Raw genomic sequence first — 7,249 nt, forward strand, 5'->3', positions numbered from 1 at the left:
GTTGACTCAAGAGCTGCTGTGATTGACTCAATGTACTGCTGACTCGATAGCTGCTGTCCTTGGATCAGTGTACTGTTGAATCGAGAACTGCTGTCCTCAGATCAGTGTATCGTTGATTCGAGAACTGCTGACTTGAGAGCTGCTGTCCTTGGATCAGTGTACTGTTGACTCGAGAACTTCTGTGATCGACTCAATGTACTGTTGACTCGAGAGCTGCTGTCCTCATATCAGTGTACTGTTGATTCGAGAACTGCTGTGATCAACTCAATGTACTGCTGACTCGATAGCTGCTGTCCTTGGATCAGTGTACTGCTGAATCGAGAACTGCTGTCCTCGGATCAGTGTATTGTTGACTCGAGAACTGCTGTCCTCGGATCAGTGTACTGTTGACTCGAGAACTGCTGTCCTCGGATCAGTGTACTGTTGACTCGAGAACTGCTGTCCTCGGATTAGTGTACTGTTGACTCGAGATCTGCTGTCCTCGGATTAGTGTACTGTTGACTCGAGATCTGCTGTCCTCGGATCAGTGTACTGTTGACTCGAGATCTGCTGTCCTCGGATTAGTGTACTGTTGACTCGAGATCTGCTGTCCTCGGATTAGTGTACTGTTGACTCGAGAACTGCTGCGAGTAGGGGAGGAGGCTATTGTCATATGATAATTATTTTAGTCAAATAAAGAAAAGCCTCCATCACCATCATTTACAGTAAGAGTACTCACACTTCTATGAAATGAGATCTACTTTTTCATCATGTTATTGCATCAAGATCTACCATGTACAATAAAGGCTATACATTATCACGATACCAACATTTCAGTAGTCTGTAGTGAAATTTGATGATTCTTAATACCAGCTTTAAAACCACAACAAATAACACTAACTAATATTTTAATTATGGAAGCATGGTTTCTAGTTCTTAAGTAATTATTCAAGACCAGTAAACAGTCAGTAATAAAATAACAGTAAAAACAGCAATGAATAGAAATAGATTAAAAATAATAGAACAAATTAAGAAAATTCAGTGCATTTTTATCAACTATACACGTTTTTAACAGCAGTATCAAGTATTCAAGTAAATATTCAGAATGAAATGCAACATAAAACTACTACTGCTCTTCACTGTATGATTATAATACATGAATACTTCTTAAAGCTACTAAAGTTACCCAGTCAAGAGCAGTTAAGAGTGTTTTCTCATTTTCTTGTTATGGTTGTTTGATTATTATGACACACTAGACGGCAGCAGGTCTATTAGCTTACATTTATACTTACAAGTCCGACATTTTAATACAAATCCGCTTTTTTCTCCGCTGTTTACATTCACTTTAGACATCACTCTCTGTTTACATGAATACCTCACCAAGACGGACATTTTGGTGGAATTTTGAAATGTATTTAACCGTTCAGGTGCGCATTAGCACGAGCATGTTCAGCACACACACATATGCCGCCTGTCAATCAAACAGGGTGCAGCTGTTACTAGATTGCTAGTGAATTATAAAATTACATGCTCTTGATTCCTTTCAACAACAGAATAAGAATTAGAACTTTCTAATAAGTGACACAGGCCTAGCCTTTCACAAATATAGGCAGTTATTTTTTCGTTATTGATGTTTTAATCAGTCTGCTTGTCCGGTCGGGCACATAAAATTCTCTTTCACTTGCCCCTTCAAAAATCCACTTGTCCGAGACAAGCGTTAATGTGATTGTTGAATGGGGCTGATATGAAACCTACCACACACATGCACACAAATATATGCACGTACTCACAATGGCGTCACCGTTTAGCAGTCCAACAAAGGCTGATGTGACTGTGTGTGTACAACAGAGAGGCAGGATACCTGACAAAACCCTGATTAAATATTGTATTCTACATCCTCCGATAAAATGTTTTTCTTCTGCAGTATAGCTCCTAAAGTAAATGCACATTGTTTTAAAGGGGTTTTAGATATTATTTAACAAGCTAAAAAAGACTGTATAATGGGTCGAAGACTACCTCTCTCAACTTTGTTCACTTCGATCCATCTTTGACTCACAAAAAACAATCTTTCCTTCTTAATAGAGCTGTGTATCGCCGATCTTCTTCATGACGAGAAACACAGTGAACGTGACATATTATGATTCACTACGTCGCGAGCAATCACGTTATAATCAAGCTGCAGCAAACGCACTTTAGGTTTGTTTCAATCTTTCCCCCTTAGATCAGGTCGCTTAACGCAACTCATAGACGTGGCGCTGACCACATAGAGAAATGCCAGTTTCCGAGTTTATTTTCATAACCCGCTTTTTATGTTTTGAACTTTAATAAAGGATGCTTTAAAGATATAACGCCGGTGTGTTTCATTGCGAAACGGAATGTGGCACAATGATCATATTATCTTGATTATATTGTTTTCATAATTGTTGGAAGCCAAAATCGTAACTGAAAATAAAATTTGATTATTCGCCCAGCCCTGCTCGAGACGCGAACTGTTTCAAAAGTTTCGGTCAGATTTGGTGAACTGGTTCAACTCGTTCACTAAAAAGAACCGGTTCAAAAGAACGATTCGATCACGAAAGGGACATCACTATAAATGGTTTTACATTTCAAAAATACATTTGTCTCCACCATAAAAAAATAAAAATAAAAAAAAATATGAATAAATCACCATTTACACGAGTAATATTTAGCAGATGTGTTAAACTGTCCTTTTGTTGACGATTTTGCCAATTAAGGATGGTATCCAAAAGGCATATTGACTGTCTCAACAAAAAATAATATAATTATGACAACATCAACTCGTGTAAATGATCTGAAGATCAGGGGATCATGCTGCTATAACGTCTTTTATGGGACGTTTAAGAGTCGTTTTTAAGACATTACCACAACGTTTCTGGAACGTTACTCAAAGTTTGTCAAGATTGAACTTTACCAACACGTCTTCAAACTGGACTAAAATATAAACATGAGTTTAGCCACAGACAGAAAGTGTAAATAAACCTGTTCTGAAGTGTTTTAGTTGTTTTGTTCACCTCTTGTATATGACCAGTAATCCCAAAAGTATTTACACAAACTTCAGGAAACCAAAAAGTGTTTGTTTGTGCCCGTCTCTCCAATATATATTATCACCTTCATTGAACTCATTTACAGTCAGTCACTGGATTTAAAGAGCTCATTTAAGCAGAATATTCTCAGATTTCTGTTTGTTTCTCCTGAAAGTGATTTTTTTAAAGTGTCCGTAACAAAACAAAGAGACATGCGTCGATAAAAACTTATTTTACAGTTATTAAAACGCCAAAGAGAGAAAAACAACATATACAATTAAATATAAATCTCACAAATGATGTAAAACATATTGAACACGTACCGAACTGAGCGCTCAAACTGTAGTAGTGTCTGAATTCGTCCCCTATTCACTATATAGTGCACTATTTGGGGTGTCGGAGTTCTTTCTACTTCTTGTGTTTTCTGTCGGTTTATAAAACAACTTCTGGTGAATTTCCGACATCTGCTGGACTGGAGTGTTTAAAATACCAACATCTGATTAATCAGTCTTTAAACTGTTTTACAACATTATACAGGAAAATAAAGTGACAGGTTTTCTATTTCCACTTACACAAATGTTTCAATGATTTAGAAGCTCTTTCATATGACGAAAAAATAAACTGTAGTGTTTGTAATGAAAAAGCTAATAGTCCAAATACATTTAGAAACCTTTAAATCTATCACAGTTGAAGCCTAATGAAAATAATGTCTAATAGATCCTCCCTAATATATATATATATATATACACATACATACACACACACACACACACACACACACACACACACACACACACACACACACACACACAGGGTTGTGAGGGTTACTTTTGAAATGTATTCCATTACAGAATACATGCTGTAAAATGTAATGTATTCCGTTAGATTACTCAAGGTCAGTAACATATTCTAAATACTTTGGATTACTTCTTCAGCACTGGTAGATTTGTTTCACTTGTTTTGACTATAAAAACTCTGCCAGTACAGTAAGACAAAATACACATGTTAAAAATACATTCTCTGAAAAACCGAAATATCTTATGCAGTGTTGTTTCTAAAACAAGATAAATCAAACTGACCTTGTTTTAAGGATTTTTAGATATTTTTACAAGAAAAATACAAAAATTATCATCAAGAATATTATTTTTGCCCTAATATCAAAGGTCTTACTAGATAAAAATAAATTATGATCCAATGTGAATTTTCTGGATAAAAAAATCTGATCGTGCCTGGTAACATGCATGTAAAGTGGCTAGAAATAGCATTTTAGAATATATATATATATATATATATATATATATATATACACACACACACATATTCAGAGGTGGTAGTAACGCACTACATTCACTCCGTTACATTTACTTGTGTAACTTTTTTGAAAAAATTTTGTTTGAGTAGGTTTAAAAGAGGGTACTTTTTAATATCACAAGTACATTTCTAATGAAAATGTTTTACTTTGTTACAATGGGCGGCGTTCCTGTCGTTACATTACTGGGTTTAATTTGAATTAATGCGTAATTTATTGAGAGATTATTGAATGTGACTTTTATGACAGTGGAAGTTTAGAAGCGCGCGCTGTCACAGACTGTCACTCAAGCCGAGTCCATCACTGCTGCAGCATCAAGCTCTTCAAACAAAATGAAACACTTTCTTTCTTATAGTTTCGTCATGCAATGCCTTCATTTAACACCAAGATAATTGGGGGTCTGGGTAGCTCAGCGAGTAAAGACCCTGACTACCACACCTGGAGTCACGAGTTCGAATCCAGGGCATACTGAGTGACTCCAGCCAGGTCTCCTAAGCGATCAAATTGGCCCGGTTGCTAGGGAGGGTAGAGTCATATAGGGTAACCTCCTCGTGGTTGCCACAATGTGGTTCGCTCTTGGTGGGGCGCGTGGTGAGTTTTGCGTGGATGCTGCAGAGAATAGCGTGAAGCCTCCACATGCGCTATGTCTCCGCAGTAACGCGCTGAAGTCACATGATAAGATGTGCGGATTGACGGTCTCAGATGTGGAGGCAACTGAGATTCGTCTTCTGCCACCCCGATTGAAGTGAGTCACAACCACATTGGGAATTGGGCATTCCAAATTGGGGAGAAAAAGGGGAGAAAATCAGAAAGAAAAAAAAAACCCCACCAAGACAAGCAGATATTTCAAGATTAAAATTGCAGCTCCAAGTTAAGGCATCATATTGAGGTAAGTTTTGGCTCTAATGATAACATGGGCTTTTCTGTGACATGGTGATGTTCATTTTCAAGGTGATTCTGTAAATATGGGTTCTTATGACATAAGTATTTATGTGTAAATTTTTAAATCTGCAGCAATATATCAGTGCACTTTGTCCCATGTCCCGCATGTCATGATCAGTATTTACGCATTTACCCTGCACCCTCGTGGGGGTACTGGAAATTAATCGCAGCTACTTTGGGCTGATTAACTGTAAAAATCCCTGTAAACATCCACGTTAAATGTAAATGTCTTTTACTCTGCCGAACATGTAATTGACAACTGGAGCGCAAACAGATAACATATCTGCGCGTGGTGCCCTACGCAAGCTGCGTACTCTGCATTTAGGGAGCAGCAGTACTGCTGTACAGAACTAATGATCTAAATTCTTTCAACACTGAAAACTGCAACTACACTGAAATAAGAACTAAAAGCTTTGAAATGGGGGGGCCTGGCTACCACCCCTGGAATTCGCTAGTTTGCTAGTTCGAATCCCAGGGCATGCTGAGTGACTCCAGCCAGGTCTCCTAAGCAACCAAATTGGCCCGGTTGCTAGGGAGGGTAGAGTCACATGTGGTAACCTCCTCATGGTTGCTATAATGTGGTTCGTTCTCGGTGGGGCGCGTGGTGAGTTGAGCGCAGATGCCACGGTGGATGGCGTGAAGCCCCCACACACGCCATGTCTCCGTGGCAACGCGCTCAACAAGCCACGTGATAAGATGCGTGGGCTGATGGTCTCAGACGCGGAGGCAACTGGGATTCATCCTCCACCACCCGGATTGAGGCGAATCACTACGCAACCACGAGGACTTAAAAAAAAAAAAAAAAAAAGTGCACTGGGAATTGGGCATTCCAAATTGAGTGAAAAAGAAAAAAGCTATGAAATAGCGAAAGTAGGCTTTAAAAAAAACATGATCTTCCTTTGGTTTATATTTCAGCATTATATATAATGTCTCTGTGGGATATTGTTCACGTTTTCACTGTAATAATTACTAGAAAGGTTTCCAAAGCTCTCTTCTTATTGACAAATTCATCTAGATCTGACAAGAGCCCTTAAAGGGAAAGTTCACCCAAAAATGACAATTCTCTCATCATTTACACACCCTCAAGCCATCTCAGATGTGTATGACTTTCTTTCATCTGCTGAATGCAAATGAAGATTTTTAGAAGAACTTCTCAGCTCTTTTGGTCCATATAATTTAAGTGAACGGGTGCCAACATTCTAAAGCTAAAAAATTCACATAAGTCAGCATAAAAGTATTCCATATGGATCCAGTGGTTAAATCAATATCTTCAGAAGTGAAGTGATGGGTGTGGATGAGAAACAGATCACTTTCACATTCTTCTTCTTGTGTTTTTGGTGATTCATTCTTCTCTGCATATTGCCCCCTACTGGGCAGGGAGAAGAACTTCTATCAAATGACTTAAATATTGATCTGTTTCTCAGCCACACCTGTCATATCACTTCTGAAGACATTAATTAAACTGCTGGAGTCATATGGATTACTTGAATGATTCCTTAATGTGCTTTTTGGAGCATCAAAATTTTGGCTCAGATTCACTTGCATTGTACTGACCTACAGAGCTGAAATATTCTTCTAAAAATCTTCATTTGTGTTCTGCAGAAGAAAGGAAGTGATGGGAGAATTTTAATTTTTGGGTGAATTATCCTTTTAAAGTGATAGCCATAATTTAATATTCCGCCATCATTTCCCTACCCTCATGTTGTACCAAACCCGTGTGACCCTTTGTATTCTGTGGAACACAAAATATGTTAGACACAATGTTAGGGCTGACAGTCTCGGTCACCATTCACTTTCAAAATATATAGAGAAAACTTGAAGTAAATGGTGACCAAGGCTAACATTCTGTCTAAAATCTCCTTATTGTGTTGCATGGATTGAAGAAAGAAAGTCATACAGGTTTGGAACAACATGATGATGACAGAATTTCCATTTATAATAATAATAATTCTGAAAATATTGTTAAATGTGTATT

General features: G+C 37.9%; 1 protein-coding gene across 5 annotated transcripts in view; it reads right to left on the reverse strand.

The window, feature by feature from the left end:
* The window catches only part of LOC127418567 (zinc finger protein 501-like), a 240,533-nt gene that overhangs the window by 160,443 nt on the left and 72,841 nt on the right, over window positions 1-7,249 (reverse strand). The window contains exon 1 of one of the 5 annotated variants that reach the window (XM_051659179.1): window positions 3,347-3,437. The exons of 2 other annotated variants lie outside the window; for them this stretch is intronic. The gene's annotated coding sequence lies outside the window, so the exon portion shown is untranslated. Of the gene's footprint in view, window positions 1-3,346; window positions 3,438-7,249 lie in introns of those variants that run through there. 2 more of the 5 variants (XM_051659176.1, XM_051659163.1) reach the window with 2 other exon arrangements.

This window comes from Myxocyprinus asiaticus, chromosome 28, assembly GCF_019703515.2.
Source record: "Myxocyprinus asiaticus isolate MX2 ecotype Aquarium Trade chromosome 28, UBuf_Myxa_2, whole genome shotgun sequence".
Taxonomy (NCBI): Eukaryota; Metazoa; Chordata; class Actinopteri; order Cypriniformes; family Catostomidae; genus Myxocyprinus; species Myxocyprinus asiaticus.